This window comes from Bison bison, unplaced genomic scaffold (assembly GCF_000754665.1).
Source record: "Bison bison bison isolate TAMUID 2011002044 unplaced genomic scaffold, Bison_UMD1.0 scf7180017864533, whole genome shotgun sequence".
Lineage (NCBI taxonomy): Eukaryota > Metazoa > Chordata > Mammalia > Artiodactyla > Bovidae > Bison > Bison bison.
The window spans coordinates 2,640,225-2,662,595 of record NW_011495082.1 but is presented as its reverse complement, the minus strand read 5'-3'; the positions used below and the strand labels follow the sequence as shown (position 1 = coordinate 2,662,595).

The following is a 22,371-nucleotide window of genomic DNA, read 5'->3' as shown; positions in this document are numbered from 1 at the left end:
ATCTCACGTGATGCTTATGAGTCCTGATATAAAGTACCTGTTAGGCTCAGGATTACTTATTTTCAGCCTTCCAAAGGGAAAAAAAAATGACATTTCTTCTCCTGGATGGCAAGATGAAAACATTTTATTTATATCACTTTATATTTGTGAAAAGACTAGATGACTAGATGTACTTTGAAAAGGACTTTTAGTTTAAATAGATAGCTGGAATTGATATGTATGACTGATATGTTTACATTCATATGATTTCTTTTTCTAAGAAACCCCAAAATCATAAAGTTAGAGAGTATTCAATTACTTCTCTTCAATGTGTTAAATGATGAAGAGGGAGAGTTTAAGTTCTTTTTGTTTTATATTTGTTGTCAAGAATTCATGTAATAAAGTCAAATTTGTACAAAAAAATTTCACGAAATTATTTTTAAGAGAATCAGTTTTCATAGATAAATTTCAATAGGTCATACAATTCTTTTAATATGAGCTCCTTTTATTAGTGCATTATAAATTATTTACCTTGGAAAAATACATTAAAAACAGAATTAGAATGTCTTTGGTTTATATAGCTCACAGCATTAAGTTAAAATAGTATAATACATGTTATACAGAGGGAAATGTAAATGTGGCCTAAGAGAACATATGAGTCAATTTCACATTAAACATTGACTAGAAAAGTTGACTTAAAGCAAGTCACTATATCACTCCACTACAAGCAAACGTTTCGTTTGTAAATAAGGATGAACTGACAGTGCTTGAAAGTATAGTTCATCAAAATCACAACAAGAAACCAAATATTATGAACATGTAAAATTCCATGTTTATTTAATATCCATTACATAGTCGGTTCATTGAAACTAGACTTTGTAAAGACAAATAACATTTCTGATGAACATAAACAATATTATATAGTTGAAATTCATCCTGTATTTTCACATGAATAAAGATGTCATGATGCAAGAGTTCTAACAATAAAGACCTTGCCGTGAATTGCCATGGCTTCTCTCAGCACTTCAAGGCAGCATCAGCCCCACCAGCTTGAGAGGAGAGCTTAGCCGCTGTGTATCAAGGGGCCCAGTGATCAGCACGTCTGCACTTAACGGTCGTGAAACCTTCCCCCAATATCTGAGTTGGTGTCCAGTGTGGTCTGTGTCATGAGGACACATCCAGAGCTCAAGAAGAATATTCCTAGGACAAAAAATAACAAAGCCAGAATCTAAAGACAATATGCAGATAACGTAAAAAAGCTCACTTTAATCAAGGAGAAGTAGGAGTATTATACTATACAATATCAATGAGTATATTTTTATAGTTGCTTATATTCCTTAAAGTTCACTTTGTGCCAGGTGTGATGTTAAGCACTTTTTTTCCCTTTACCGTCTTATACAATACTTTAAGCACTATAAGAATACTTTAAAATAAGCAGGTAAGTTTGACAGAGGTTAGGAAACTTGAATGTGATTCACAGTAAGTAGAAGAACTAGAATGCCCTTTGTAGCAACAAACACAGTCCTGGCAAGGCCAGTTAGCTTCCTGTGTCCAACGCTGTGGATGAGCTGATAGCTTCCTCAAAGCCATTCACAACTCTGTTCTGCCTTGCTTTTCTTTACGATGGAGGCTGGAAAAGTAAAAGTCTTAATGTTCTAAAAAGACCTCTTTCTGTCTCTATGATGATATTTTTCTTTTTCTTCCAGTTTTTACAATCCAAACCACAGCACAGATTTCCTTGCTCCTAGAGTAACCATGTAATAGATTTTGACCAAAGAGAAGGTGAAATTGGTAGCTGGAGCTTCCCAGAATTTCTTTTAAGAGACAGACTCAGTTGTACAGCAGATTTTCTCTAGTTACGAGGGTAGATATCCTATTAAGTGTTCTAACAGGAAGGAAGGAATACAAGGAGGGAAAAAGGAAGAGAAAAAGAAAAAGATATAGAGACTCCTTCTTGATCTCTTCACCTCTCCATATCCTGGATTATCCATCCTCAGATTTGTTGGTACATAAGGAAAAAATCCTTTCTGCTAGGCCATGTTAATTTGGTCCTTGTGTTGACTACATGGATTATCTAAAACTGTTTTTAAAGATTTGTGACTTATTTAGGGGGTGGGAGCAATAATCAGCAAGTATTTGTTAAATAAAAGGATAAGTGATAGTCATATATCTTAATTGTGGCACATTCTATACCATAGTTCTACAATTAACTTAACATTGAGTGACTTTCCTTTCATAAATGCTAAACACTAGCACATCTGAAATAGCTATCAGTTCTTCTTGATGTAAGTATGAGGGTTAAAAAAATAAATTAAACCCTTTGGGTTATATGCACGAAAAGATGACTATAGTCCTGATCATAGGGCTCCAAAATCCAGAATTGAACTTATTACTGGGCCCAATAAAAAAGGAAAAGAGAAGAATCCAAGAGGGAAAATAAGAATTTTTTGCAGAAGGGTATATACTCAGGTTAAATTGTTTTTTACTAAATTGAACGAGACCCACTTTCTAATCTACTCCGTGTTAGTGATTGAAATCCCATCTCCAGCATTCATTGGGTGCATGATCTTAGATAAGTAGTTTCACTTCTCTACGTTGCCAACTGTTTTCAACCATAGAGTCCACATCTTGCAACCGTCTCATAGGTTTGCTTTAGGGTTAACTAAAACAATGAACGTGAATCACCTATACTGGGCCTGACAATAAAGTATAGTTAACAGACTTTAATCCTCCCTGCCACAGCCCTAACCCAGTTCCCATCACTCATCCCCTTGACAGAAGTTTGACTTCAATCTCTGAAAACATTTTTCTTTTTCTTACTTCATAGCCCAATCACCATACAAAGACCACATTTGACTAGACACAGATTTTAGTGAAAGAAATACCTCCTACTAAGATGTAAGCTTGCTGAAGGCAGAACCGTGTCTGATCAGTGTTTACATTCCTCAGAATCTTGAGTTTCTACAGAGTTTCTAGTTAGGATATCTGAACAGAAAAGAATGTTTGAGCCCACTATATTAACATTGGATGATTTATCAATCCAGATGATATCTTTTTAAGCTACAATCTTGTCAACACTTACTATTTATGAAGCACAATGCCTGAGGACCTTAAAGCAATTGTCAACAAAAGCAACCCTGTAGTATGGATGATAATATGAAGGCACAGAAAGCAAAAAAGAAAAAACATCCTATAATAGCGGTTTACTGGGAGCTATTCACTATGCTAGGCACTGTCATACATTATCACTAATCCTCTGCAAAATGGGTGTCATAAGCCCTGCGTCACAGAAAGAAAAACCAAGGGTCAGAGACGACTGATAGGTGAATTCACAGTGCCTTAATCAGTCTGTTTTCAGACCTTTCATCTCCTAATGCCTGAGCCCTGTACACTTCATGTACTACATCCCAGAAGATGTGCTGATTATGAATTTCTATGGAGAAGGCAATGGCACCCCACTCCAGTACTTTTGCCTGGAAAATCCCATGGGCGGAGGAGCCTGTAGGCTGCAGTCCATGGGGTCGCTAAGAGTTGGACAAGACTCAGCGACTTCACTTTCACTTTTCACTTTCATGCATTGGAGAAGGAAATGGCAACCCACTCCAGTGTTCTTGCCTGGAGAATCCCAGGGACGGGGGAGCCTGGTGGGCTGCCGTCTATGGGGTTGCACAGAGTTGGACACGACTGAAGTGACTTAGCAGCATGAATTTCTGGCACAAAAAAAGTCAAAGCAGTCATTTGTCTAGTGTAGTTTGGGACCTTAATTATTTAGATCTATAACATCAAGATGATTTATTGCTAGTAAAAAAAAATAATATCTAATATTACTGTTTCAACCTACAGACGTCTCGTTTAATCTTCACAACATTTCTGTGAGGTACATATCATTACCTTTTCTTGTAAACACATGTTCAAATTCAGGTAGAGAAATGGGCTTTCCCAGGTATCAGACCTTAGACCATACCACAACCCCATCACCTAGTCCAGAGTTCTTTCTGCCATGCTGCCATACTTTGCTCTCCATGCTGCTTTGCCTGAACTTCAGTGAAAATAGGTCAAAGGAAGGGATGAGGATGTGGAGTTATTAGCATCTTTGGTCCTTCTTCCTTCTATTATCTAAAATGCTTTCTGCTGAACAAGGATTTTTTTAAAAAAATAACTGGGCGTCTTCTAAGAAGGCATCCTTATAAAGTATGGATTCAATAAAGTAAGTCTTCCCACTGAGCATGGTTGAGTCAGTATTAGAGTGATTTTCTAAAGGTCCTTAGTTCAAGCTTGGTTTTCAGTGTGTTCTTTTTCTCTTCCTTGACGTCTATTTTCAAACCAATAGTGAGTAATCACTTTATGAGCTAGAATAGCTCTGGTGAATTTAACAGGTGCTGTCTAGGTCACCAGTTCAGATTCCAAGATATATGGTTCTGTCTTCTTCTAACCTGTGACTTCAAGCAGTAAGACCAGACCAGTATCTTTAAACTAGTATATTGTACCAGAAGACCATTCTTTCCTATTTTGATTTAGAGGCTGGTGAGGAATCAACTAGGATTGTTACCCTTGAGAACTGGCAGGGCAGTAAGCATCATTCAGTCCCCCGACAAATTTAATAGCATGTCTTTCATGCTGTTAGAAACAGGAGAGCTAGATATAAGCAACCTGATGAAGTGGGATACTATATATTCCTTTAAAAAAATTCATCTGTAGTTTGAGAAAGGAGAAATTCGGTTGAGCAACAGAAAAGCAGAAAGGAGGAATTGACAAAGAAGAAAAATAATGATGATCCAAATTTTAACTAATCAGAAAGAATGATAAACTGAGTCAATAGCTAAACCTGGGAAGGAAAGACAATCAAATGCCAGCTTGTCAACTCTGAAGACTAGGGAACCCTGGACAATAAAGCAGAAGGTCAGTTAATTCACCACTCAGTTGTTCTTAGTTAGCTTTTTGATGATCTCTAAATATTTAAAAACTTTGTCTTCAAGTATTACTAAGAAAGTGTTAGTCACTCAGTCATGTCTGACTCTCTGTGGCCTCAGGACTATAGCCCACCAGACTCCCCCGTCCATGGAACTCTCCTGGCAAGAATACTGGAATGGGTAGTCTTTCCCTTTCCACAGGCTTCCCTGGTAGCTCAGCTGGTAAAGAATCTGCCTGCAATGCGGGAGACCTGGGTTTGGATCCCTGGGTTAGGAAGATCCCCTGGAGAAGATCCCTGGGTTAGGAATATCCCCTGGCTACCCACTCCAGTATTCTGGCCTGGAGAATTCCATGGACTATATAGTCCATGGGGTCGCAAAGAGTCAGACACAACTGAACGACATTCACTTTCACTTTTCCCTTCTTCAGGGGAGAAGTCTAGGAAGCTAGACTCACGCATTGCAGGCATATTCTTTACCATCTGAGCTACCAGGGCATGGCAACCCACTCCAGTTTCCTGCCTAGAGAAACCCACGGACAGAGGAGCCTGGCAGGCTACGGTCCATGGGGTTGCAGAGTTTGACACTACTAAAGCAACTTAGCATGCATGCATGCATTACTAAGGAAAGGTGCATGCATTACTAAGGAAAGGTACATGTATCAGGAAGACTGAGTAATACTTACAGATAATATCCTTGTTCTTAGAGTGGACCAAAGATGTAAAGGTGTCCTTCACAGCCTTCCACCTACAAAAGCTTCTTTTTGTTTGTGCCATACCTTACATATTTTTTATTTCTTCTTGAACCCTTGTTTATGATTGTGAAATGCCATACTAACAGGAACACTTTTATTTCATTATTCTCTCTAACAAATATTTACTCTTTAATCTTTGCAACAAGCCTCTGAGATAGGATCCATTATTAACCCCATATTACAGGTGAGGAAGCTGGCACAGAGAGCTGAAACTCTCCAAGTTCGATAAATTCATTAGTGAAGCAAGGATTCAAACTCAGGCAGTCTTCTCCGAGTCCTTGCTCTTAACCACTATACTCACTATATTTAAAGCAATTTAAATATTTTATAGTTTTCTAAATATAAAACTTCAGCTACAAACAGAGCTATAGATGTGTTTCCAAATATTTAGTGGTTCTATAACTTTCCTGAAAAATAGTTTTCTATTCAGAAGCTATGATTTAATTCCTAATCTGTTTAGGTATGCAAAGTATATTTTTTTAAATAAAAATGATCATATTATTTTTATCTATATACACATAACAATTATTTAAGAAATATGAAAATTTCATGAAGAACCTAAAAACTATAATATTTTAACTGGCTTTGTTCAAAAGCTAAGCCAGAGCTAACAGGGCACCGTTTTGAGATGTGTCTAGTTTATAAATAGCAAAAGACTCCTATATTCCTACCATCATTTCTGGGCACTGTAAACATTGTTTGTATTAATGAAAATGCTAGTTCAGTTGGTGGCATTTTAAACAAGGAAGCAGAGGCTCTACTTTGAAGCTGAACATAAACATAATTGAAAAAGGTGATGATGAACTAAACCATATTTACACAAGCATTTGAAATAATGGCTCACGAGTCCTGTAGGATATTTTTCCCCTTTAAAGACAATCACACACAGTGCTCTATTGGTTCATTTCTTGGCATCTTATTCATGCTATAAATCTCCCTGCTGGATAGGAAGTCTAGGCATATCACCATCATTTTTCAAATTAAGCTCATTTCCCTTGCTGAGTGCTTAGATGAAGTAAAATCTAAGGATTTCTCAATTTGTTTCATTATTTTTTTGAAATCAGAATTTCAGTCAGTGGCAAGTAGAATGAAAAACTTGTAAACTTTATACTATGGTAGGGGAGGATGTGGTGGGAGTATGTGTGTGTGTGTGTGTGTGGTTCATTCATGTTCCCAACCACAGACTATTCCAATGATGACAAAAATTTGGGACTAGAGACTGATAAATATGCATTCTCTGAGAAAAATGCAAATTTAAAATGAGGTGGACTTTACCTCAATTGCATATTTATTTAGCAAAGTCATAGAAAACCCAACCTCATTTCAGGTTTTTTGAAAAGTAAACCAAAAAATGATTAAGCATCTCTGATAAAAGTGTGAGATACGGCTAAAATGCTGAATATTACAGATGAAAGAAAAGAAACTTCCTACACTTAAAAAAAAAATCAAAACTTATTTTACCCAAAATCATTTCTAGGCAATCTAGTGAGTAAATTGTGAACATCTCAGCCTGAAGCTTTTTTGAAGTTTTCCTGAAAGTTGCACACTTGGAGTTTCTATCTCTGGCCTTACTAGAAGCATGAACTTCCCATCTGTATATCCAAGGCGTACACTCTCCAAGAAGACACTAGCATAAGGTACCCTAGCATAGTGGTTCTCAAAATGTGATCTAAGAACTCCTGGTGCTCCATGGACATACTATATGTAGCCTATAATGTAGGCTAGTCAGTGGCGATGGCCATCCTCTTTGTTTTGGCATAAGCTAATAATTACTTAAGATCTATAGTAAAATTAGATGTCAGCTCCTATTGCTTCATCAAAGACAGCAGTAATTCTGATTAATTACATTAAAGGGTATGACTGAAGTAGAAGTAGGTGGCCTGAAAATTGAAGTATTTTTCCAGTCATGTTCAGTAGATTTTCCAGACTGCTGAAGATTTCCAGACTATTGTAGATTTCCAGACTACTGTAGATTTCCAGACTACTGTATTCTATGAGAAAAAGTTTACCCATTCTAAAGGAGGTAGGTTTCAAATGACAATATGGAGTGTAATTTCCACTGGAATGGTTTCTCTTAATCTTGATTGGTGAAAACCATTCCCGTTGCTGTAGTGCTGTAGTGCCCAAAGGGACCATAGTTCCTAAAGTCTTCAGACTGCCTTTTCAGCACATTAACATATTCTTCCCAATCTTACAATGCTTGCACCTTAAGGGAAGGAGTTATGGCCTTTTTTTCTTTCCTTTTATCTTTTGTTGTGTGCCTAGCACCTAAGAGTCTGCTCCACAGAATCATCTTAAATGAATGCATGCTGCTACTGCTGCTGCTAAGCCTCTTCAGTCGTGTCCGACTCTGTACGACCCCATAGATGGCAGCCCACCAGGCTCCCCCATCCCTGGGATTCTCCAGGCAAGAACACTGGAGTGGGTTGCCATTTCCTTCTCCAATGCATGAAAGTGAAAGTGAAAGTGAAGTTGTGTCCGACACTCAGCGACCCCATGGACTGCACCCTTTCAGGCTCCTCCATCCATGGGATTTTCCAGGCAAGAGTACTGGAGTGGGTTGCCATTGCCTTCTCTGAAATGAATGCATGAAGATACTTAAAGTAGATGATTTGATGTAGAGAAATCTTCGATTACCTAAATGAAAAGTTATCATAAGGAAAGTAAAAATCATAGTCCATTAGAAATGTCCAACCACCTCACGCCATGCCAAAATGTTTTCTGATATAAAGGGTATTTTTGTGACAACCTCCCCCTGCCCCCTGCATAATCATTGGCATAAGAACACTGGCCTCCACTTTCACATCATTGTCTCCCTGCCTCAGACACAGGATGCTTCATGACTCTAAAAACCTTCTCTCGACCCCAGGCTTTAGACCCACCAAGCTTAGGTGTCGTTACCAATTCTATGCCATTTTATAATAGCATCTAGACCAGAGTACTCAAGCATCTTACAACATGCTCTTTCGTGAGCACAGGATTTGGAGAAAGTGGCCAGTCTGTCACTTCCATGATCCCAATGTTATCTTGCTTCTCTGCTGGCACCTTTCTGACCCACCAGAGGTTGCAGAGGAGGGATACTGTGGAAAGACTACTTAAGTCTGATGGTTGAAGCAATTAAACAATGTGTCAAGTTAAAATGATACCACTACCTTAACAAACTAGACATAATATAGGACTGAAGGAGATCACATTGAATATGGTCCTAGAAAACTGAGCTTGCTGTCATAGAGGGGCAAGCAGAGCATTCCAGGGTCTTCCCTGGTGGTCCAGTGGTTAAGAATTCACCCTGCAATGCAGAGGACACTGGTTCAGTCCCTGGTCCGGGAAGATTCCACATGTCATGGAGCAACTAAGCCCCTACACCACAACTACTGAGCCAGCTGTCTAGATCCCAGGAGCCGCAACTACTGAAGCCCACACACCTAGAGTCCATGCTGCACAAAAAGAGAAGCCACTGCAATGAGAAGCCTGAGCATCACAATGAGGAGCAGCCCCTGCTCATCAAAACCAGAGAAAGCCCGTGTACATCAATGAAGAACCATCACAGCCAAAATAAAGAAATTTTTTCAATAAAAGAACATTCCTCAAAGAGGAAACAATTATGCAGATGTCAGAAAGATGCAAGTTGGAAGTTTTAAGTTGAGGAGGTAATAGTTCAGAAATTCAAATTTGAAGTCAAAGTTTATCAAAATTTTTTCTCTCCTTCAATCTTTTAAGAAGGATAATAGAGAACAAGAAAATTCTGTAATTGGTTAAAGGGCAAAGGTGTGTGTGCTCTTGACAGGTGGCAGGGGGTGGGCAGTGGTGGAAAAAAAATCCAGCTGACTTCCATTCAACTAAGTGACCCTTCCTTGCTGAGTAGAAGACCCAAGCAGTAGGCCAGTTAAGGAGGACTGGCATGAAAGATGGGTGACCGCTGAGTCAGAAACCCTGGCAACAAAAGTGATTTTTTTTAATCAGGTTGGTGGTTGCAGAGGGTTAGACAATGCTGAAGTTGGCCTGGTTGACTCACACAGACAATTTCTCTGTAGTATAAAAGGTTGTTTGATAGTATTTTCTCCACAGCAGAACTTTTTTCAAAATTGGAGTCAATCCTCTCAAACCCTGTCACTGCTTTATCAACTAAATTTATGTAATATTCTAAGTCCTTTGTTGTCATTTCAATAATCTTCACAACGTCTTCATCAGAAGTAGATTTTATCTACTTTCTTTGCTCATCCATAAGAAGTAACCCCTCACCTGCTAAAGTTTTATCATGAGACTGCAGCAACTCAGTCTCATCTCTAGGCTCCATTCTAGTTCTCTTGCTATTTCTACCACATCTGTATCTTTTCCTCAACTGAAATCTTGAACCCCTCAAAGTTATCCATGAGGGTTGGAATCAACTTCTTCCAAACTCCGGTTAATGTTGATATTTTGACCTCTTCCCATGAATCACAGATCTTGTCAATGGCATCTAGAGTGGTGAGTTCTTTCCAGAAAAATTTCAATTTACTTTGCCCAGATCTATTAGAGGAATCACCATGTATGGCAGCAACAGTCTTACAAAATGTATTTTCTTAATAAGATTTGAAAGTTTAAATTATTCCTTGATCCATGAGCTGTAAGATAGGTGTTGTGTTGACAGTCATGAAAATAGCATTAATCTTGTACATCTTCCTTAGAGCTCTTGGGTGACCAGGTGTATTATCAATGTGCAGTAATATTTTGAAAGGAATCTTGTTTTCTGAGCAGTAGGTCTCAACAATGGGCTTAAAATATTCAGTAAACAATGTTGTCAAAAGATTTGCTGTCATCCAGGCTTTGCTGTGCCATTTAGAGAGCACAGGCAAAGTCGATTTGGCCTAATTCTTAAGGACCCTAGGATTTTCAGAATGGTCAGTGAGCACTGGCTTCAAGTCACCAGCTGCATTACCCCTAATTAAAGAGTCAGCCTGTCCTTTGAAAGCTTTGAATCCAGGCCTTGACTTCTCTCAAGCTATGGAAGTCCTAGACGGCATCTTCTTGCAGAAGGCTGTGTTTCATCTACCTTGAAAATGTGTTTAGTGAAGTCACCTTTGTCAAATATCTTAGCTAGGTCTTCTGAATGACCTGCTACAGCTTCTGTACCAACACCTGCTCCTTCACTTTGCATGTTGGTGTTATGGGGGTGCTATGGTTTCCTTAAACCTCGGGAACTAACCTCTGCTAGTTTCACACTTTTCTTGTGTCCTCACTCTCTCAGCCTTCACAGGGTTGAAGAGAGTTAGGGCCTTGTTCTGGATTATGCTTCAGCTTAAGGGGATATTGTGACTGTTTTCTTGTTTGTTTATTTTTTTAATTCATTTTTAATTGGAGGATAATTGCTTTACAATGTTGTGTTGGTTTCTCCTGTACAACACATGAATCTGCCACAAGTATACATATTTTGTGTCTAGTTTGATCTTCTATCCAGACCATTAAAACTTTCTCCCTATCAGCAATAAGACTGTTTCACTTTGTTATCATTCATGTGTTCACTGGAGTAGCACTTTTAATTTCCTTCAAGAACTTTCCTTTTGCATTTAAAACTTAGTTAACTGTTTGGCACAAGAGGCCTAGCTTTTAGCCTATCTCAGCTTTCAACATGCCTTCCTCACTAAGCTTAATTATTTCTAGCTTTTGATTTAAAGTGAGAAGCATGTGACTCTTTCTTTCAATTGAACACTTAGAGGCCATTGTAGGGTTATTAACTGGCCTAATTTCAATTTGTTGTGTCTCAGGAAATAGCTCTGAGGAGAGGGAGAGAAAGGGAAGGGCGGGTCAGTGGAGCAGTCATAACACACACGACATTTATCAGTTAGATTTGCTGTCTCATTTGGGCATGGTTTGTGACACCTTGAAACAAATAGTAACATCAAAGATCACTGATTTACAGATCACCATAACATATGTAATAGTACTGAAAAAGTTTGAATTATTGTGAGAAGTATGGAAATGTGACACAGAGATACAAAGTGAGAAAATACTGTTGGAAAAATGGTGCTGATCAACTTGTTCCATGCGAGGTTGCCACAAACCATCAATTTGTGAAACCCGCAACAACAACAAAAACCCTACACAGTGTCTATGAAGTGCAGTAAAGCAAAGTGCACTAAAATGAGATAAGCCTGTAGGTACTTTATTCTCCTTGAGACTCAGTTGCCTCATCTGTAAATGGGACCACTGGGACCTCCTTCACGAACGAGGAGGATGGGCACGTCTGAGACAGCAGTCCTTTCTGAACCTGAAAAGGGCGAACACTAAGAAAGATGATGCTGGTGGGAGTTGCACAGTGGAAGAAACACCTGAATGGAGAGCTGAATATTGGAGTCTGTTCCAATTATGATAAAACTATGGAATGACCTGGTATTGATAAATAAGTAAATAGGTCTTTGTGTCCAAATTCTCACTGATGAACCGGGGGAGATTTCAGGACATAGAAAGCAGTTGAGCCTCCTAAACAAGACCAAAGATATAAAGGTCATTTGTGGGTCACAGAAACTAAACTGGCTCATATTGACACACACCACTAAAGAGGCATTGTGGACTCTTCACAGTAGTGTTCACAAATAGTGTTGCTTCTAGTCTACCCTCCTCTTTCTTTTCAAGAGAGAAAAGTTTATAAAGATTGGGCACCTGAGATGGGATCCTGCATGTTGTGAGGTGCTCCTGGATAAAGGGGCAATCTCAGGAGTGAGTCAAGGAGCTGCAAAGATGAGTTTCCGGCTATTATGAGAATGGCTCACAGATTATCCCCGATTTTACCTGGTTGTCATTTCTGCTCTGGAACAGTTTTACTCAGGAATTCTTGGAAGAAGATCTAAGAGGGTGGAGCAGAATCCTTTCCTGATGAGCAGTGCTCAGTGGCCTTCCTTTCATGGAGTCTGTGGTGTGCATGGAATAAACCTCCTCGGAACTCCCCAGAGACAGAAACTTCTCTCATGGCTGTTCACCTCAGCCTTCAGAATCAGGAATGAAATGTTAGAGGGCCTGAAAATGGGAATCCTCCATATGGGAGAGTATTAGTTACTTGGAGTAAAAAGAGTAGTGAATTTCCTGTCTCTATTTTACAACCTGGATGCTATTTACACGTTAAGAGAATCAGCCTATTTCTCACTTCAACCCTTGAACTTAATACTTGATTACTAGCTCTTAGTTACTCCTTTAGACAACTCAGTGACATGGTGCCTATTAGTCCCATTGTTGGAATAAGAGACACTGAGACAGAGCAAAGTGAAGGGATTAGTCCCCACCTGGCTGGAATTTGTAAGCATATTAAATACTTACTCTGTCTCACCTCTTTCCATATTCAGTATAGATCATAACTGAGCAACAACAATAGATCATAACACCCAGCTGACTGATGAGTCTGCTTGACCATCTGCCCACCTCTTCTCTTCCTCCCCTCCCCTGATGGGAGAGACAGGCTTCAGTTAACAGAAATTAAGTGGACAAGACAGTAAGAGGAAACCTTTTTGTTGTTGTTGTTGTTGAGTCGCTCAGTCGTGTCAGACTCTTTGCGACCCCGTGGACTGCAGCACACCAGGCTTCCCTGTCTCTCCCTGTCTCCCGGAGTTTGCTCAGACTCAGTGATACTGTCCAAGCATCTCATCCGGTGTATCCCCCTTCCTCTCCTGCCCTCAATCTTTCCCAGCATCAGGGCCTTTTCCAATGAGGGGGAAAGCATCACGATCTTTTCTTTCTTTGTATCAGGTAACCAAAGCATTAAGAGCTTCAACATCAGTCCTTCCAATGAATAGAATATTCAGGGTTGATTCCTTTAGGACTTACTGGTTTGATCTCCTTGCAGTCCAAGGGACTCTTGAGTCTTTTCTCCAGCTACAGTTCAAAAGCATCAGTTCTTTGGCACCCAGCTTTCTTTATGGTCCAGCTCTCACATCTGTACATGACTACTGGAAAAACCTTTTATTTATTTATTTTTAAAGCCAGTAGTTCAGTGACCACTGTCATTCTGAAATTTTGTTCCCTGTCCTTCAGAATATCTACTCAGCTGAGAGATAAATACCCTTGGAGGCCTTGACTCTGTTAGAAGAAAGTTGCAGTTACATTCCTCTCAGATCTTGCAGAAATACTTTTTATAGAGAATCATTGGATTTCACAAAAATGTCTAGATCTTTTTTTTAAGACTACAAGTTTAATTATTATATTTGTAAGATTTGCAGGACACATACTTTCTCCTTAATTTAAATTTCCCCTTTTTCTACTAGCATTTTAGTTTTGTATTTCAATGAACGCTTGTACATGTTTTAAAAAATTACTGTCTAGAAAATTAGTCTTGCTATGTTTTCAAGTATTCAAGACTTGTAAATCTAAAACAAAATAAAGCACGTTTTATTTTCAAAACAGAAAAAACAACTTGCTTATTTTGAATTTAATGTATAAATTTTTATATACTGGAGAATTTCCCTCCACTTTTTAACTAATTCATGTCTCACAAATCTAGCTTAATTTTCCTAATATTTGTAGTTCTTCTTCAATAACCTTATCTAGTCATGGAAATGAAGAAATACTTTTTTTTTTTTTCAAGCTTAAACTTAATGTGTATTGTTCACAAAGTGATGGGGAAAAGGCCAGTTCATAGAAAATGATTCAAACTAGTCATTTTTTAGAAGTGATTGAATTAAAGACGTGATATCACTTGGTGGAAGAGCTTACTCATTGAAAAAGACTCTGATTTGGGGAAAGACTGAAGGCAAAGGGAGAAGGGAGTGGCAGAGGATGAGATGGTTAGATAGCATCACCAACTCAGTAGATGTGAATTTGAACAAACTCCTGGAGATAATAGAGGACAGAGGAGCCTGACGTGCTGCAATCCACTGGGTCGCAGAGTCGGACGAGACTTGGCAACTGAACAGCAGCAGCAACCATCACTTGTTGAGTAGCCTGTGGACTGCACTCCTGACTTCAGGATTTTCTGCACCCTCAAAGCTTTGGATCTCCCACCTGTCCTGTGAGTGAGTTGGTCTCCAGCCCCAACAGAACCATCATGATTTTTGCCATATAAGTGACTCCAGCCTTTATTTAATATTTGGGCTACTGTGTAAATATCACTGCAGTAATTTTAACTTAGATTTTATCTTTAACTTATTTTATCTTAAACTTAGATAAATGTGTTTTGAAAGGAAGCTTTGTTTCCATGCCATGAATAGATGATGACCTGGAAAAATTAATTTAATGAAAACTACACAGTATTTTTAAGTTCTAGCTCCACATAGCTGTCTGCTGGAGACTGAGCCTGAAGCTTGCCTTCTATTTCTTAAAAAGGAAGGAAAAACTGTTAGATAGTTCTTTGTCAGCACCAGTCTTAGACTTTCTTCTTGATATAATTAGAAAGTCTTCAAAAACCTGAAATGTAGTGCATTTTCTCATTGTATCATCCAATATTGATATGCCTCCTAAAATTATCTTGTACATACTAATGCTATACTTCCCTCCACCTGGGAAACACTGGGTTGTATGTTGTCCAAGACTTCTGCCAGCTTTAACAATTTATTATACTGCAAATCCATAATTTTAGTTTACAGACACACAAAAGACACAGGGGTACATTCCTCTTCCGGTGCTTTGAAAAGCTAAGATGCAAACATTTTGTAGGAAGAGCTGACTTTTCTCTATTCCATGACTCTGAGTAACTTGTTCAGACACGAAAAGGTAATGAGGAAGTGTGAATAAGAAGTGGTCAACTTGATTTAGTTGTTGCAAAAGATCTTTATCTAACAATCAAATTGGAAAATGTCATTAAATTGGTCAAACTATTTTTGGTAACACTGAAAGGCAAATGCTGTGATCAGTTTAACAAAATAGCTGTATCTTGGTAGAAAACTGATGCAGTTTGATACTACTGCAAAACTTACTGAAGCATCTTTAATGTGTTCTAACTGCCCAGTGACCATTTACATAATGAAAGTGAATGTCTTTAAAACTGAAATGAATGGCTATTTCCATTTGTAATTTTTGTGTGTATTTGTTTTTTGATATATGCTTATACGTGTGTGCTTATTTGTGTCCAACTCTTTGTGACCCCTTGGACTGTAGCCTGCCAGGCTCCTCTCTCCATGGAATTTTCCAGGCAAGAATACTGGAGTGGGTTGCCATTTCTTTCTCCAGGGGAACTTCCCAACCCAGGGATTGATCCTACGTCTCCTATAGCTCCTACTTTGGCAGGCAGATTCTTTACCACTGAGCCACCTGTAACCTTGTACAGACAGAGTAACTACCTCAGTTCAAAAACTTTACACTCTCGTTTGTAGAGTGCTGCTAGGGTTACACAAGCATGTTATCCAACATGAGCAATTAAAGCTGACTCACACAGAAAGTGGCAACGGAAATGAGTGGGGAGGTTCATTGTAGTTTTTTACTTCTACTGTTAACATAAAACACCATACTGACAATTGAGATATCAGTATTTTTCAATAGCCCATTTTACTTGGCAGGCACCCCAAAGAGTTCCATCCATCTGCCTGGGACTCGGAGGTGATACTTTTCATAAGATTAAAGTTGGTGCTAGTCACTTCAGATACTTCTGAGTGAGTGAGAGGTAAATCGCCCGCACCAATAACAGCCTCAAAAAGTCCCCGTGGCACCTGTCACTGTGAGATTGCGTTTTCAGTTGGCGCAAGCTTCTGCTGCTTCCTTATTCCTTCACCTGCTTAGTTTCTACTTCACTGTGCTTGGAAAACAACGAACACATGTGCGGCCCACAGGTGCCAAGGCGAATTACCCACAGTGTCTGCAAAACCAGACCCTGGGCTGGGATCTTGAAATTCAGGAGCTCGGTGTTTTGGAGCGCAAAGGCCTGGGAACCACATCTGGGTTCCATGACTAAGTGTGTGATGTTGAGCGACTCAGTTGTCTTCACTGATTTTCAGTGTTCCTTTCTCTAAAGGAAAGGGTAAGAAGGGGTCTTGACAGCTCTTTTTTAGTTTAACATCTGATGATTCTGTATTGATATCTAGCATTAAAAATATTGTTTAATAATCTAAGACTTTAAAGGAGAACCCAGTCTGGCAGAAAGTTTTAACAAGAGTAGACAGCACAAACTCTCATCAAGTCATTCACTGTATTAAGGAATTAATCATAGACCTACAATTAGACAGATATTATGTCTCTGATTTGCTGGTTAACTCATTGACTCTGCTATATATTGACCTTCAGAAAGCTAAAGAATGATAGATATCGACCTAGCCATTAAGTAATTGATCTGCAAACATACCTGCATTAATATTTTATTGATTGCATTTCATTTTAATTGTAGTGTGGTTAAAATTCCAATGAGATAACTATCTTCCTTTAATGTGAAAAACCCCAGAGAACAGTAGCTCTGAAACATTTATCATAAAAATAAACATAGGCTATTACCCAACAATTATGTTTAAAGATGTCTGTGAGTGACTAGACTAATATAGGCCTTCATGTAAAACCAGTGATTTGCATGGCACTTTGCTGGGAGAGCATGTTTCCACAGATAAGCAGCATATTCCTAAGTCAGAGGACTAGCTGGGAAAATACATCTAAACTGTGATTTACTTTTCCACAACAGCTCCATCCTACAACCCATTAGTCAAAGCCGAAGCCTATGTTTTCCAAACAGTTTGTCAAAACCAATGGAATGTATTTATTTTATATTTGAACCAAAATGTGATCATTTGTAGCCACACAATTTTAAACTCTGATATTCTTCTTTTTATCCAAGAGCAGAAGTCTGATTTTTAGAAAGGTAGTTGGGAATAGTAATTTCAATCAGCTAACATCTGTTGAAATTTGGCTTTTCTTTAAAAAAAAAAAAAAAGTGATATAAACTTCAGTAGAGGTTTGGCTCAGCTTTTTATTAAAGTGGCTCCAGAAAAAATGATCATCAGTTGGAGTTTCCTTCTTCTGGTCCTTCAGCACACTATCGAAAGCCTGTTTGTGTCAGGCAGATAGTCATATTCTCATGTGCATTCCTTATCACACTGTTTTCCCAATGGAATCAAATATAAAGCATCTAGTGACTCAAGCTTTAGGACCATATTTCAGAGGCCAAATATCAACCCACTCCTGCAACTAGAAAAGAAAAGGAAGTCGGAGCTAATAACCATGAAAAAATATTCTGTCAGAGATCCCAAGATCTCCTTCAGCTCTGCCATCACTTTCCTGAATTCTCTGCATTCCACACCTGATTTTCTTTAGAAGGAGGAGGCAGCCTTACAAAGAGAAGAATCCTGCCTCCATGGCCAGATTTGCTTTTGAAGCCTCACTTCTCCATTAACCAGATGTGGAACCCGGCAAGTAGTTAAAACCTCTTTAAGCCTAAGTTCCTTCTCTAAGTTGGAAATAATAATATCCTACTCAAGGTTGCTGCAGGGATAAGATGAGATAATGTGAGTAAAGCTCTTAGTACTGCATTTGCAAATGATAAGCACTCAGGAGAGTGTAGCTTCAATTTAATCTTGTCATTAGCAGAGCATAGAGCTGACAGATGAACTAAGATTTATTAAGTTCCCAGCACTCCTTGGGCAAAAAGAGGTTCTGGAAATTACCCTCTCCCTACCCCCGACCTCACCCCATTTTCTTTTTTATGAATCTGAGAGCTAATTCTCTAGCTTGTGTACCATCTTTCCCTTCATCTCTTCTTTCTAATTCTTCATAGTTCATTTTAGAAACATCATTGTACATCAGCAAAACCACCAGCAGGCGAAAACAGCAAAAGAGAAAGTAAAAATTTAAATTATTAGCTAAAAGTTATTTAGTAGTAGTTATTTCTGGGTGGTGGAATTCATGATAATTTTTTTCTTCTTGACTTATTTTTTATGTTTTCCAAACTTCTACATTGACGTAAGAAAATTAAAAATTGTGTGTGTGTTTCGCAGAGGGAAGTTAGTTTTAAAGCTCAGTAAAGGTATGTTTGTAGGGGATTGTCTGAAATAACTGGAGCATACATGAGTATTATTTTATTTTAGCCAAAAGCCCAGGACTTAGGGTTAAAGACATTGATTTCAAAGCTAGTACCATGATTTAGTGGTTGTATGACCTTATTCACTTAACATTTCTAAGCCTCATTTCTCTCGTCCATAAAATGGGGTAGTAATATCATTCTCCAATAATTCTTTGAAGATTAAACAACATTGCATGTGAAAAATATATGATATATGGCAGATAGATAGAGCTCAAATATGTTAGTTGACTTGTAACTTGAAGAGCATATCAATGCTTTTCTAAAAATTTATCAGAAAATTTAGACAAAACTCCTACAGTCATTAAAATTACTTCATACATTTGGATGTTCCATCCATACCTGAAGTGTGACATGGTAAAACTAAATATTTTTCCACATAGTTCCTTCCCACAATATCTCCCTTTCTAGTATTTATTAGCATTGTTGGTGAAAAGATCCACTTTACAGTTTCCCAAGCTAATGACATCAGTTCATTCCAACTTCTGATTTTGAATATTCAATCTGTGCCTTGTTCCAACTGAGGTTTCCTCTGACATATTGGTTTGATTTCATTCTTCCCTCCTTTAGGTTTTCTCAGCCTCAGCACTAATTGACATTTTGGGCTGGATTATTTTTGTTGTGGGAGTCTGTTCTGTGCATTGCAGGATATTTAGCAGCATCCTTGACCTTTTTATTATGGACCATCCTGGATCACGTATTTTGTGACCACCGAAAATATCCCTAGACATTGCCAAGGCAAATTCACTCCCAGTTGAGAACCACTGTTCATCTTGGCTCACATCCCATGACAATAGTATTCTCAACTTATACCATAGGTCCACATAATACTACTATAGGAACAGCAACTTTTAAAAGCATTTACCCTCAATGTAGTGTTTGAATCTGTTAGAATGAATCTCCATATAATTTCCAGAGAGTGTGCAAGAGCATGCAGAATATGTTGCATTCACATCTCAGATATAGTCTGAATAGGAGAGCACTTTGTGTTTGTCTGGCATTCCCTGGTGGCTCAGATGGTAAAGCGTGTGTCTACAATGCGGGAGACCTGGGTTCAATCCCTGGGTCAGGAAGATTCCCTGGAGAAGGAAATGGCAACCCATTCCAGTACTCTTGCCTAGAAAATCCTATGTTCGGAGAAGCCTAGTGTCCATGGGTTCTCAAAGAGTCGGACACGACTGAGCGACTTCACTTCACTTTGTGTTTGTCTGGTTTGAAGGTGTTATGCATTATTAAGTGAAAACGTCTCCCACATCACTAAACCTCACTCTGTAAAGTAACCATTTTTTAAAAAATGGCCTCATTTGCTTATTTTATTTTGTTAATTGCATTCAATATGTATTTTTACATATTATCTTACTTATTTACATTAAGACAGCTATTAATCACAGTTTAGAATGAAAATGCATTATGTACCTGATACTGTCTGTGCTGCACACCAACACATTCACTAATGTGTTCATTAAGTGTTAAGTAAGCAAGTATTATGTGTTTTTTATAATGCATTAATCCTTAGTAGGTTTTTATGTTGATGTTTAAGAATGTTTTAATGATATTTAGAAGAAGTGGTTGGGGTTTTTAGACGTACTAAAGATGCATTATTATTATTCTCATTTAGCATAATTAAATATTTGCTTTTGCTGCAAACACATTTGCCTTCCCACATGTTTTCAGAAGTAGCTTACATTCAGTAATTAGGAGTGCCTGTAGTTATATTCCTGGAGCATTTAGTACATTGGCCTTTGTGCCAAGTACTTTGTATACATTGTCTCTCTAAAATTAGCTTCCTCAGCAGAGATACCTAGAAGATAGAATAGAGAATAGATGTGAAAGAGAAGTAAAAGACTTCATTTAAATTTTTTTAGAAAATATGTAAGTAATTCTGATTCTTAATCCTGACTGAGATAAAAATCCAGCTGTCCTCATTGTAAAGATAAGACATTCCTGTCCCTCACCTTCCATTTACTCCTTGTCCTCCAGAATCTAGCTTAATTTCCATCATTTAATTAAAACTCTACCAGCCATATTTGTCAACAGCCTCTGTGGTAAACCAAATAGGTTTCAGTCCTCATCCTAGTGATTTCTTGACTTTTTTCTTTTTAACTCCTTTGGTCATTTAGTCTTTTAAAAATACTCTATTCTCAGATATGTATTCTCAAGCTAGATTTTTTTGCCTTATCTGTAGACCTTAAATTTATCTGCACTCTGGACCTCACAACTTAGATGTCTTACAAACATGCTTATAGTTCGGTTATTAGGAACTGAATTCATCACATCTCACTATTGCAGGAAGGGGGACCCCTTCCAGGGCCTGAAACTAGGCTCTTGTCTAACACTCGGAAATGAACTGTCTGAGGAGACACATGTGCTGACAAAGCAAGAGATTTTATTGGGAAAGGGCACCCAGGTGGAGAGCAGCAGGATAAGGGAACCCAGGAGAACTGCTCTGCCGCGTGGCTCGCAGTCTCGGGTTTTATGGTGATGGGATTGTTTTCTGAGTGGTCTTTGGCCCATCATTCTAATTCAGAGTCTTTCCTGGTGGCGCACGCATTGCTCAGCTAAGATGGATGCTAGTGAGAGGGATTCTGGGAAGTGGACAGACACGCAGTGTCTCCTTTAGACCTTTCCCAAACTCTTCCGGTTGGTGGTGGCTTATTAGTTCCATGTTCCTTATTAGAATCTCCTGTCATAACACAACTCATGCAAATGGTTACTATGGTGCCTGGCCAGGGTGGGCGGTTTCAATCAGTGTGCTTCCTCTAACATCACTACCCCAAATCTGCTTTTTCTCCTGTGTTTCCCATTTCGATAAATGTGTTCATGATTACCATTTCTTCAGCCAGAATTAAGGCATGATCCATGGCTTTTCACTCTGCTCTAGCTCTATTATTCAATCAGTCATCAAATCCTGTTCATTCTATCTCTCTGGTAGTTTTTTTTAATTTTTTTATTTTTTTTATCCCCGGGACCCTGAGGTCCACTTCCGGGGTCACAGGTCACTCGCTTTGGGCTCTGTGCTCACCCCGCTTCTGCCTCTCTGGTAGTTTTTAAATTCACCAGGTTTCCTGCTACCATCTTAGTTCTGAATCTCATAATATTTTGACTGTTTTAAGCAGCAGTTTCCAAAATGGCCTTCCAGGTGGACAAGAACATCTTAAAATAAACTTCATTTTCCAGAATTAACCAGGTACATATGCTTACCCAGATAAAAGAAGACACTTGACATAGCTGTCAGACCATGCACAACCTGGGCTGGTACCGCAAAACTGCAGGGAAAAGGCAGTGCGAGTACCAGTGAAGGACAAGAAAGGCATTAGGTTCAGGTGGGTGGTGGAGGGCAGCTAAAGATAGTTACCAGGAGTCATACAGGAAACGCCAAATATTGAGGTAAGAACAAGAAGAGGATCAGCAACTACTGAGGCAAACCATGGTGACAGGCAGAAACCAGGCAGTGGCAGAAGCAGGATTTATAGGGGTCCGCAGAATATCTTATTTATTACACAGGCCGTTTTTAATGGGCCAGGTACATACTTGCTGATTCTTGTACGATGGCATCTTAAAAGATGTTTGTAGTATCTTTCCTGAGATATATGGTCTTAAGAAGTGTGTGTAAAACATTTCTGCTACTGCTAAGACACTTCAGTCATGTCCAACTCTGTGCGACCCCATAGACAGCAGCCCACCAGGCTCCCCCATCCCTGGGATTCTCCAGGCAAGAACACTGGAGTGGGTAAAACATTTCTACTGTGTATCAAAGTAGGAGTTTAGTGAAT

General features: G+C 38.7%; 1 long non-coding RNA gene across 2 annotated transcripts in view; it reads right to left on the bottom strand.

Annotated features, from left to right (window-relative positions):
- Nucleotides 1-487: 487 nt before the first annotated feature.
- The window catches only part of LOC104982505, a 41,848-nt gene continuing 19,964 nt past the window's right edge, over nt 488-22,371 (bottom strand). Inside the window, exons 3-4 of one of the 2 annotated variants that reach the window (XR_824513.1) lie at nt 20,284-20,399; nt 488-1,179 (exon numbers count right to left, since the gene is read on the bottom strand). This is a non-coding gene — a long non-coding RNA (uncharacterized LOC104982505). The remainder of the gene's footprint in view (nt 1,180-20,283; nt 20,400-22,371) is intronic. The other variant, XR_824512.1, reaches the window with a different exon arrangement.